The 12,790-nt window shown below is 43.4% G+C and overlaps 2 non-coding genes across 2 annotated transcripts; both read right to left on the bottom strand.

Moving 5' to 3' along the window:
• Window positions 1-6,746: 6,746 nt before the first annotated feature.
• trnas-cga (transfer RNA serine (anticodon CGA)) lies at window positions 6,747-6,828 on the bottom strand. Its single transcript has one exon. It is a non-coding gene; the product is annotated as a tRNA-Ser (tRNA).
• A 1,364-nt stretch (window positions 6,829-8,192) lies between these two features.
• Window positions 8,193-8,274, bottom strand: trnas-gcu (transfer RNA serine (anticodon GCU)). Its single transcript has one exon. It is a non-coding gene; the product is annotated as a tRNA-Ser (tRNA).
• Window positions 8,275-12,790: the final 4,516 nt, after the last annotated feature.

Here is a 12,790-nt window from a genome sequence, read left to right on the forward strand (position 1 = left end):
GAGCAAAACAAAACGAACAAACGAAAACCCTCACGTCCCGCACTTGCATATAACGCCGTTACGTGCCCAAGCGGTATTGTAATCATCCTAGCACTGCATCCCGGGTCGTACGGTATATGGGAACGAGCACACGCCACGAATCGTCTCGAATCACTCCCTACAGCTGTAAGGCGCCTTGAAGCGTGCACCCCCAACATTCTTCTTTGCGCATCTGTGAAAGGTAAACTCTTGAGCAAACTCTGAACCAGCTCTAAGGAAACTAATCCGATTAGACGTTACTTTGACTCATCCTTTAAGGGACCCTTGTTAATTGGAGAAATCAATGATTTCGAATGAATTCTGTATGCGTTAAAAGACAGCTATACACAGAAAACATGCAGGACACTGCTCATGATGTTTCCCGAGCCGAAACACAGTGCGTTTTTCCAAGCCATTTGACAAAGCCCGCCCACTGAAAACTGCAGCAGATCGTGTAAAGGCGTTCAACTTTGTAACTACTGCACGCACAGGAAGCAGAATAAATTCCTCTTTTCAAACTGTCAAAGGTTTGCTGCAGGACATCGCACAATCTCTTTTGAACGGGGACAAACGATTTCTTATGGGGCGCAGTAAGTACAGACGTTTATAAAGCTCCACTCATGCCGACGATGCAGCATGAAGAAGCGCAACCTAACGTTTGACAGACAAAAGCCGGGCGCCGCTACGAGCAATATGAAATCAAACTGACAGCACACGGCGTTTCGCGCTGACTCAAAAGTGATCTCGACAGACGATGGTCTCTGCATAACGCTGAAAGAGCTAAAGAGCGTTTCTGTTGAGACGTAACCCATTGGGCAAAAGACGTATAATATACGTCTATTAAACGCATATCTTATACGTCTAAATGTGGTCTACAATTCGTCTAGAATGAAATTCTAATATACGTCTAAAGTAAAACGTCAATTATACGTCTATATTTAGACGTTCATTATACATAAATGGTTGGAGTTCTATTATACGGATACATTTAGAGGACTATTATACATATATGGTTGGAGTTCCGGATAACTTTAGAGGTCTATTATACGTATATGGTTAGAGGTCTATTATACGTATAACTTTAGAGGTCTATTATACGTATATGGTTAGAGGTCTATTATACGGATAACATTAGAGGTCTATTATACGTATATGGGTAGAGGTCTATTATACATCAAAGATAGATTTTATAGGTGTAGAAACAAGTAAAACAAGCCAATGATTAGGTTTAGAAATGTATTCTGAAAATACACATTCACACCTGAAACATATGTATTTCAAATTATACATTGTATACAATCAATCAACAATCAACATATGGGCAATAATCATAAAAACACAACTAGTCTTAAACTTCAGCTACAAATTCTGGTAACATGGCAATATACAGTATAGTAATGACAAACACAAAACTAATTACATTAACACACTAACTCAAAACCACATTTTGATTCAAATATACATTTTAAAATGTACAACTTCTATATTTCCAAGAAAAAAATATTACATAAAATATAAAATATTACAATGGAAGTTAAGACGATTTTTGTCCACTATTTGCAAACCCTGTCTAATTGTCCTAACAGTTAGAACCAAAAACCTATTATTTTCAGAGTCCAGATCTCTTGGCCCCCTGCCTTGCATATGCATTCTTCAAGTAACTTCAAGTAACGTGCTGTGATTCCTTTACGGAGCAGAAATGACAACCCAGGAGCCGAGAGATCATTTCAGCATTTCGCGTCTGAACGGAAAACACAAACGACCAACTCGGAATGACTTGCCTTTGACGCTTTTCAAAGCGTTCTTTGTGCACGACGACTGCGCCGCCTAGCAGATACAAATGGGTTGTACAACTTTGAAGTAGCAAATGGAAGAGGGCTAAGCCCCCTCTCTTTTAGCCCAGGTTCGATCTGTCTCCCAGACTCACCAGGCGCACGCACACACACACACCCGTGCCGTTGAAGTGCTCTGCTTCATTTCTAAGGGCAACTCAACATTCACTCCTACCCCGAGTGCAGAAAAGACAGCGTCTGCAGCAACAGCAGCTCAGGTCTCTGCCCATCTCCTCTTTTCTGCGGCTCCTGCGGAGTGGAGTCCTGCCTGGAGCTGTGTTTGCAGGCGGCGGCTCCCCGCGCCCTGTCTGTGCGTCGTGAAATTAATTAATAACGTTAATAAATTTATAAAGTAAATTTATAAAGTTATAAATTAGAAATTAATAACGATATAATTATATTCATGTACCGCAACACAAGAATAGTACACACTGTACATTGTCTGTCGATAATGTTTCTGTAGTGCTTTTTCAGCATTCAGCATGTGACTGTGCTGTTGGCGCTGTGGGTTAGGTTCCTGACTTCCATGTCACACGGTCTATGATTGAATCCCATAGAACTATGACTTCATTATTTAACAAACATTTCTTTGAAAAAATGAAACGTTTCCCTTGGTCAGAGATTAAAAAAAACCTCACTTTTTTTGAGGTTTTACTGTGCAGAGTGAGGTTTTACCTCACTTTTTTTGAGCAGAAGGTTTACTGTGACCTGAGAAGGGCCGGCATCCAATCACGGTGGTACACACACACGGTCTCACTCATATGAGCTACACGGCTACCAAGATGATCTCGGGTGCGCCGAGCTGGTACGGAACATATTGAACTGATCGACGGCGAATTGTCTCTTAGACAGGCTTTTCACCTCTGAGCTCCCTGACTGACAGTGATCAGCTAGGTAGTGAAACAGTCAGCTGCTTCTAAGCCTTAAACAGCTGCATCTCGGCGCTTCCACGGAGAGAGGATTTGAAAGCCGAACATCGCCCATTGGGAACACCTTACTATCACTAGTTTAAGAGACTCTTAAGGTCTTGCAGAGGTGCCTGTCTAATAGCATGCGCTTTGCAAGCTATAGGTGTTTAGGCTGAGGCAGAATGCCTGTTAACAAAATGTTTTTCTAAAGGTGTGTCTAAGTGGCTGCAAAAGGACAACACTCCTGGGGCGCCGTGGCTCAGCTCCTGCACTTGATTATAATGCCGTTACATGTCGAAGCAGTAATTTACGTCATCCTACCACTGCAACACGGGGAATAGAGAGAAATGAGCACAGGCTACAAATCGTCTCAATCACTCCCTAGAGTCGTAAGGCGCATTGAAGGGTGCACCCACATCATTAATCGTTGCGCCTCTGTGAAAGGAAAGCTCTTGGGCAGTCTTTGAAACAGCTCGGATGAAACACTTGATTGCTTCCATGTGCATCTGGAGCCCACTTCTTATTTTCACTTCACGCCGCCCAAAGCATTTCTAAAACAGGAGATTCGCGTTTGGGAATGCGCCCTGCCCTACAAATAAAACAGGTCTACGGGTCTGAAACCTGCTCCACAGAAAACAGCTCTGTTGCGCTTTTGATCAAAGGGAGATTCACTGTTCTTACTTTTTGATGACATAACACCCAAAGGGGCTTCTTTGGAGCTGGATTCCAACCAGCATCCTTAAGTTTCTTGGCGGTATCCTTTACAGTCCTCTGTTCGGTCGACAAGGGACTGAAGGGGGCAGCTTTCCTCACACATACAGTGCAATGTACTGTAGTGTTCCCCTTCATTGAATTCGCAGTTCTGCATCAGACCTCTAACTCGTTTCCTTAGCTTGGATTTAAGCCACGAAGCAGGCTTCTACTGTATAAACTTCTAGAGGAATCACAAACTATTTGAGAGGCCACCATCCCAGGGGGACCTGACAAAGTCTATCCCTAAACACCTAGCGCAGTCTCTCGAGAGACTGTCAAAAATCGCTTTCTCTGTTTGCGTTGCAAGTAAGTGAAAACGCGGTCTCAAACCAGAGCTACTTGGCAGCAGCGGCACGTAAATACCGTTACTGTTACTGCTCGATACCGACGTTAGCCTACTATACCATGTTCAGCCACCGCTAGAAAATGTACGGCTCTAGGACCGGAGCAAACGACAGGAGGGCCAACGCCGAACGGGCACACGTGTCAGACATGGAGCGCGACGAGGATGGGATTCAAACCCATGCGTGAAGAGCACAATGGATTAGCAGTCCATCGCCTTAACCACTCAGCCACATCGTCAAGGAAACTGGGCTGTCCGGACATGGGTTGGCGCGCTCCAGATGATCTTTTCTTTTTTTTCCCTCGTACTCGAGGGTCATTTTCCTGTTCCACATGCGATTTCAACATTTTCCTTGGGAGATGTCAAGCCAGCAAGCCACTGCTGTGGTTCAATGGCCAGTGTGGAGATCAGTGGCCCTGTTGTACATAGAAAGCACATTGAGCTCCTTGGACATGAAAAGTTCCAGATAAAAGCCATTTGTCACCCTTTCTCTTGGTGTTGATGTTGCTATTGTATGTAAAGGTGGCAACTTGCTCAGCGAGCAGGCGGAGCACACACCGAATCCAGATGTGTCTGAGTGGTGTGTCCAAGTGGCTGCAAAAGGACAGCGCTCCTGGGGCGCCGTGGCTTAGTTGCTTAAAGCGCCTGCCTAGTAAACAGGAGACCCTGGCTCTGAATCCCAGCGGTGCCTTTTTTGTTCTGTCTTCTCGAACAGAACTGGTCATTATGGACAACCGCCTACAGCTAGACTTAATTAAATGCAAGTATTCATTTCCTGTCTTTAAGCGACTTGTTTTTCTTAAAATGGATGCAACTTGCAAAACATGAAATACAAACCTTGCTAATCAGCGCTAGCGGCTGGCAAAAAAAAAGAAGTCAGCAATGTTTTTTTTCTTTAACCTTAACCCTGCTAATGGAGAAGAGTTAAACGACCGAGTCTATGCAGCTTAAACGGTGCGCACGTCGGGTTCTTAGCTGAAAGGGTGGTAAATCACGCTCACCCCAGTCCTTAATCTTTTAAAGAGGATACAAAATTGAACCTAGTCGCCACATCACATACATCCTGTTCAATGATAAAAAGGTAACATCTATCCTCGCTCCAGAGTCAATCTCACGTTGAGGGCATCTTTTTTTTTCACTTTACCGTGAATCGGGCTCGGCTGCACAGAGGAGAGAGCAGAGCAATGAGGTCACGGGGACAGGGGAGTCACACGCTGGCGGTTTGAATACGCGGAAGATCACTGAGGGATCCACAGTATATGGACCCTCCGTGCGCCATCAGTCCGCACTCCGGACTCTGAATCCTGCCATCCGAGTTAAGATCTCGGCGGAACCTGAGGCGCAGTTCCTTCTTAAAACGTAATCTGGTGAGCATTTCTAGAATCGTACTTGTATAGATGCAGCCTTTAATTTGTTGCTAGGTTAAAATTGATGACTTCTTGTATTTCAGTAGGCAACTGCCCTCTTGATTTCGGATTTAATTTCTTTATTACAGGGGCGCTTTTATGAAGACAGAGTCATGTTCAGGTACTTTGCTTGATGGAGGAAGCTCATTTCGGACTCTGTGATCTGCTCACCTGGAAAGGTCTGCTGTACTACTACAAGAGAGAAGTAGAGTCTGGAAGAAGGGACAATTTTATGATGCTTTGGAAGGTAGGTTTTTTTTTCTTTGAAATCGAAATGAATCAGAATATCAGTGCAAAAGACAAACTCTTGGTTTAGTTTAAAGAGATATGGTTTTAAAACAGACAAAATGTAGAAAACAGGTGTTTCTCACTTTTGGAAAAGAATGGACCGGGGGTAATAGTTTACTAGTTGCAGTGCTGAGCTCACCGGGTTGCAGTCCTGCAGTGTCACACGACGGCCAGTGGCGCAATGGATAACGCGTTTGACTACGGATCAGGAGGTTGTAAGTTCGACTCCTGCCTGGCTCGGGTCGTTTTTAAACGCATCGGGCTACTCCCCTAAGTAGTTTGTGCTACTTACTGCGTTGTAATCGTACTCAGTAAGAGATTTCCTTCATGTAAATGAACTGCACCTGACAGCTTTAGAAAAACACCTGGGCTCAGTACGGTGCTGAGAGCTCAGAGTTGCTGTTGTTCTAATTAGCACGCACTGCATCGGCTATGAACCTGAACTTTTCAATTATTCCAATCAATAAGTCAACACGTAGTCCACATGAAAGGTAGAAATATTCTCTTGTCTGTCTCTTGTTTGTATAGAACTGAATGTCCCTGACAATGTACTGTTAGTTTTAATTGAAGAACGGCATTTGTGTTCAAATATATCAGACAAGTTTACGTAACTGCTCATGCGACACTCAGTTGTAATTAGTCAAGAAATAAAGTCGAACAACAGCTGCGGGTTTGATTCTGATCGTATCAGACTGCAGCACCTTTTTCTTCAATTGACAAATGATAGAGATTCGAAGAGAGATCCTTCAGACCAGCAAGCAAACCCACGGCTATTTCGGTTTTCTATCTAGGCAACGTTGGTGTCTGCAATACCATACATGAAAGCGTGATGCAATTTCTGTGGCTAAATTTGTTGCACGTCATGCACAGTAAGAGTGTTTCTAACACCAAATAAAAAGTCAACAATTAGCGATCACGCCTTCTCCTCAGTTAACCCACTGAAACCCTTGCTGTTAACAGTTCTTTAATGCGTGCTTTACGAGCACCTACATATCGTGTCGGTTCTTTCAGTTTTATTCATTAGGTTTTCAAAGGCATAAGTAGAACACCAGAGGTGCGAACGCAAGATGTGTGGTTATCTGAAGAACTCATTTCCATGGCGGCGGGGGCAAGCGATTTAGCGTTTTTATAGTACCAGGAAAGGAGAAGTGGCACTTCGCCTTTACCGCACAGGCACAAGGAGACGTGGGGCAGACGCCGTAATCGGCAGGATTCGAACCTCCGCGGGGAGTCCCCAACGGATTTCGAGTCCATCGCCTTAACCACTCGGCCACGACTACAGCGAGTTCGCCATCGCCGCATTCCTCCTTTAATGTAACACGGAGTGCGACGTGGCTGCGGAAACCTTTTCAAAGTTGCTCTCCGTTAAAAAAAAATAAATACCTTTGACAAAATACGTGCCGGCAGACAGACACGCCTCAGAGGGTTTAAGGCTGGCTTCACGTTCAAATGATAAAGTCTCCCCGTCCGGATGTCAAAATGCAGCTTTGGCAGACAGAAAAAACAGCAACAAACCATAAATGTGGATAAGGATTTTACAAGCTGCACCACACTGCACTTTCAAAAGCATTTACATTCCTGTTAGACGCAGGAATTGCCTTTGATTTGCGTGCTTACAAACGCCATGGAAAACGAAACAAAACAAAAGCCCTCAGCTCCTGCACTTGATTATAATGCCGTTACATGTCGAAGCAGGAACTTACGTCATCCTACCACTGCAACACGGGGAATAGAGGGAAATGAGCACACGCTACGAATCGTCTCAATCACTCCCTAGAGTCGTAAGGCGCATTGAAGGGTGCACCCCCATCATTAATCGTTGCGCCTCTGTGAAAGGAAAGCTCTTGGGCAGTCTTTGAAACAGCTCGGATGAAACACTTGATTGCTTCCATGTGCATCTGGAGCCCACTTCTTATTTTCACTTCACGCCGCCCAAAGCATTTCTAAAACAGGAGATTCGCGTTTGGGAATGCGCCCTGCCCTACAAATAAAACAGGTCTACGGGTCTGAAACCTGCTCCACAGAAAACAGCTCTGTTGCGCTTTTGATCAAAGGGAGATTCACTGTTCTTACTTTTTGATGACATAACACCCAGAGGGGCTTCTTTGGAGCTGGATTCCAACCAGCATCCTTAAGTTTCTTGGCGGTATCCTTTACAGTCCTCTGTTCGGTCGACAAGGGACTGAAGGGGGCAGCTTTCCTCACACATACAGTGCAATGTACTGTAGTGTTCCCCTTCATTGAATTCGCAGTTCTGCATCAGACCTCTAACTCGTTTCCTTAGCTTTGATTTAAGCCACGAAGCAGGCTTCTACTGTATAAACGTCTAGAGGAATCACAAACTATTTGAGAGGCCACCATCCCGGGGGAACTGACAAAGTCTATCCCTAAACACCTAGCGCAGTCTCTCGAGAGACTGTCAAAAATCGCTTTCTCTGTTTGCGTTGCAAGTAAGTGAAAACGCGGTCTCAAACCAGAGCTACTTGGCAGCAGCGGCACGTAAATACCATTACTGTTACTGCTCGATACCGACGTTAGCCTACTATACCATGTTCAGCCACCGCTAGAAAATGTACAGCTCTAGAACCGGAGCAAACGACAGGATGGCCGATGCCAAACGGGCATACGTGTCAGACAAGGAGAGCGACGAGGATGGGATTTGAACCCATGCGTGCAGAGCACAATGGATTAGCAGTCCATCGCCTTAACCACTCGGCCACCTCGTCGACAGAAGCGGGCTGTCCGGACATGGGTTGGCGCGCTCCAGATGATCTTTTTCTTTTTTTTCCCTCGTACTCGAGGGTCATTTTCCTGTTCCACATGCGATTTCAACATTTTCCTTGGGAGATGTCAAGCCAGCAAGCCACTGCTGTGGTTCAATGGCCAGTGTGGAGATCAGTGGCCCTGTTGTACACAGAAAGCACATTGAGCTCCTTGGACATGAAAAGTTCCAGATAAAAGCCATTTGTCACCCTTTCTCTTGGTGTTGATGTTGCTATTGTATGTAAAGGTGGCAACTTGCTCAGCGAGCAGGCGGAGCACACACCGAATGCAGATGTGTCTGAGTGGTGTGTCCAAGTGGCTGCAAAAGGACAGCGCTCCTGGGGCGCCGTGGCTTAGTTGCTTAAAGCGCCTGCCTAGTAAACAGGAGACCCTGGCTCTGAATCTCAGCGGTGCCTTTTTTGTTCTGTCTTTTCGAACAGAACTGGTCATTATGGACAACCGCCTACGGCTAGACTTAATTAAATGCAAGCATTCATTTCCTGTCTTGAACGACTTGTTTTTCTTAAAATGGATGCAACTTGCAAAACATGAAATACAAACCTTGCTAATCAGCGCTCGCGGCTGGCAAAAAAAAAAAGAGGTCAGCAATGTTTTTTTCTTTAACCTTAACCCTGCTAATGGAGAAGAGTTAAACGACCGAGTCTATGCAGCTTAAACGGTCCGCACGTCGGGTTCTTAGCTGAAAGGGTGGTAAATCACACTCACCCCAATCCTTAATCTTTTAAAGAGGATACAAAATTGAACCTAGTCGCCACATCACATACATCCTGTTCAACGATAAATAGGTAACATCTGTAGTGTGCTCTCTGAAGGCACTAGTTCTGTAGGATTTGGGATTTACTGAGACAATTATTCATTGTAGCAGTAAATCACAAAGTTGATTCTTTTGATGGCTTTAGAATCCAACCATGCGACATAACTCAAACAACGCACACACACAGGTACTAATACACGAGGATACATTTATTAATACATAGAATATGCATGTAAACCTAACAGATCTTATCGAGAGGGTTATCAGAATACAAAAGGTATATATTCAGTCAGTTACAAAGAGTTACATATATCAAGAGGACATACGTTCAGTATATCATTCATTTAGACCGTTTCGTAAATGAACTTGGTTATAACTTCTACACTAGATACTCAAAACAAGTACATAACTCTTAGGAATTAAATTGATATCAACTGGTTGGGATAACAATTGAATTCTCGAGCTGTCATGCAGTGAAGTTGAATACTCATCCAATCTCTGGGGATTCAGATCTCCTGCGGGCACAAAGCAGTTGCAGGCTTGTTGCTGTCTAATCCGCGCTCCCTGGCTCTATGCCAGGCTTTGCTGTTCAGCTTGCGACGGTGCTCTGGTGATGTTGACCTTGGGGTTGTAGACCACTTGGATGAGGCTCTCTCTTGGAATCTTGCAGACCTTTAGGCGCCAATGGATGACCATTGATCATGATAGCCAGGCTTAGCTAAGTGCATCCCCATTTGGGAGCTGTACCTTATCAAAAGAAAACATCTTTAAATCAGTCTGCATGAATAGCTTCTCTGTGACTGCACCACAGAGATGAAGAGGGAGATGGGGCCTCATTTGGGAAAGCACAGCAACACTTAATTCTGTCTTATTAATAAGCCTCGCCGCTACAGTACGTACAGTTATAATTCAATCTGAATTAAAAACTACATGTCCCAGTTACCATGGTGGTGCTTGTGATCATTGCGTTTAACCAACGAAACAGGGCGAAAAATCAGTCACATGACTTTGTGGCTGAGTTTAGAAAGCTTAACGTATCAGCAAGACAGCAAAGACATTTTTCCAAGAAAGTTTAGCCTTTGTCACTAATGAAACCGCTAAATAAAGACATAAATATGGAAATTGACAGTTAATTGACTTTTATATTTCTAAATATCACAACATGTTCGAATCCAAGTCATTTTTAATAACAATGGGTAAACTGGGTAAACTATCACAAAGCTTTAAAAAACTTAACATTTTTATTATCAACAAATTGTAAATACGATGTTTACATTGGCATTATTAATTTTTCACTTGAGTATATGGAGGATTGTGAGAGCAGACCCCCCCTCTTAGGCTACATTTTTAATAAGAAATGGAGGCTGTATGCGTTACAATATAAACATTTACTGTCAAACTTTAAATCAACAGTTGATTTAAAGACAATCTGTCAAAGTGCAATGAAACACAATATTGTTGTTGTTGTTGTTGTTATTGTTGTTTTTATCCTGTAAAGCGTTTTGAGAAGCCACCTTTAAAGGCGCTATATAAAGGCGCTGATTCTTATGGAATGTGTTTTCTTTCTTCTTTTTTTTCAGCATAGAATAAACCTGTTACAGTACTTGATTCTTATGGATGCCCGGTTCCGCCGGGGATTCAAAATAAAACATGGAATCACGTGTCTAAGGAAATAGCATTATAACTATATCCATGCACAAACAGTAGCATGTTACATTATTAATTTGGGTGTCTCCTCTTGCCAGAAAGCGCTAAATTGCATTTTGAGTGCGGTTTTTGACTTTTTTTAAATTACAACCCATACATAAGCTGATACTGTTTAGACTTTTAATTATTTTAAACTGTATTACAGAAGCACAATGTGCTTTTTCACGAAACCTAGAGTACTGAAATGTCTTGCGTTGTACAGCTTTTCAGCTAAATATATTTATCGCTTACACCTGACACTTGATGTGCCCGACAAAAACCAGTTGAACAGCTCTGTTGGAGGTTTGCAGATCAGATCAGATTCCCTTCCCCCCACAGAAAGACAGACTTATTAGTCGCTATTCACTGCGACAGCAGCTCCAATTTCAGGCGTAAGCGATAGATCCCAGTTTAGCCGATCTTGTTACAGCATGTTCCAGTTTACTCTTATTAACCATATTAATTTTAAGTGCTTAATGCCATTTTTTGACCACGCACGAATATTCTTATGTCCATACCTTTGCAAGGGAATCAGTGTGAATTATAATACTAATTAAATAACCGCGGGCACTTTCCACCCCCTCTGACAGCAGGAACATAACCCATTCTCAGCTCAGCAGCTCATTACAATATAGGGTGTTCAAATCTTTTGCTGCCTCAAAAAGCTTTAGAGAACTTAACATTTCTATTATCAACAAATTGTAAATACGACGTTTACATTGGCATTACTAATTTTTCACTTGAGTGTATGGAGGATTGTCAGCTGTCACTGAGAGCAGTTAATTAAATGTATTTTTTGATTCACAATCAGACAAATGCAACATAAATTGTTATCTTTGTCTTCTAAGTATATTAATAAACTTTCAGCATAGCTTTCTCCTAGTTTAGATTAATTTTTCTTGGGATTTTGGGATCAAACGTGGAAAGATTAGATTAGTAATCGTTTTTATTTTTTAAATACATTTTAGAAAAGTGTAATCTATACTTAAAAGCTGTATAAAAGCTGTATAAAAGACACTCGATATTAATGGAGTTTAGTTGATACTTTTTAAACTTTTAATTATTTTAAATTGTATTACAGCATTGTACACATGCTTAAAAGAGAAGAAAACGCAAGCCTTCTTCAGGTGTGAGGGCATTCTGCTCAGAATGAAACACTAAAATGTAATGTAGGCTCTGAATGGGTTCAATTATGATTTGGGCTTGATTAAGGTCGCTGCCTTTCATCCAAAATCCTGCTTGAATCCTTCTAAACTAAAAATTAGACATGAGCAGGGGCTCTGGTGAAATTTCTCTTTTTTTAATTTCTCTTTTTTTCTTGGAAAAATATCTTACCCGCTGCAATCCGGGCACAGAAGGATTAAAAGAAGCCAGACAGGCAGGGGGAAGAGTGAGTTCTAGATAAAGAGGTATCCAGGTAACAGTGAAGGTAACAGCCGCAGACGTGGCCTACTTAGCCCGCCAGGGTTACCCTACTCTCCCGGAGGAGGCCCACCGGGAAATAGCGCTCCAGGCGTTCCTGGCCCCGGCGCCGACTGAGGTGCAGTGCCACGTGATGCTGGCCGCACTGGTCCCCTTGGAGCAGGCCCTGGCTCTGGCTGAGCAGACTGATGCCGTATTCGAGGAAACCGGTGGGCGCCAACGGAGGGGCGCACGGGGAATCAGATGGGGAGGAGGAGACGCCCAGCGCGACGATGCTGGGGGAGCGATGACGGCTGGTCATCTGCCACTGCTGTGGGGAGAGGGGACACATCGCAGGCAACATGAAATTGTCAGGGACATTCAGCTATATACAAAGAAGAGACAGACAAAGTAATAATTCTATATTAACGTGGCCTACATATTGACGCAATGATCAAACTAACTGACATGTTCTGATTCAGATCCCCTGCAGTTCATAATAATTAGAACAATAGCAATGCTGAGTCCTCCCCACCCTACTGAGCACAAATTCAGCTGCTCTCCAGTTCTGTTCTGCATGTTTTTTCATTGCAATTGAGCTCGGAGCTGGAGATGAT

The sequence above is a fragment of the Lepisosteus oculatus genome, unplaced genomic scaffold (assembly GCF_040954835.1).
Source record: "Lepisosteus oculatus isolate fLepOcu1 unplaced genomic scaffold, fLepOcu1.hap2 HAP2_SCAFFOLD_63, whole genome shotgun sequence".
NCBI lineage: Eukaryota > Metazoa > Chordata > Actinopteri > Semionotiformes > Lepisosteidae > Lepisosteus > Lepisosteus oculatus.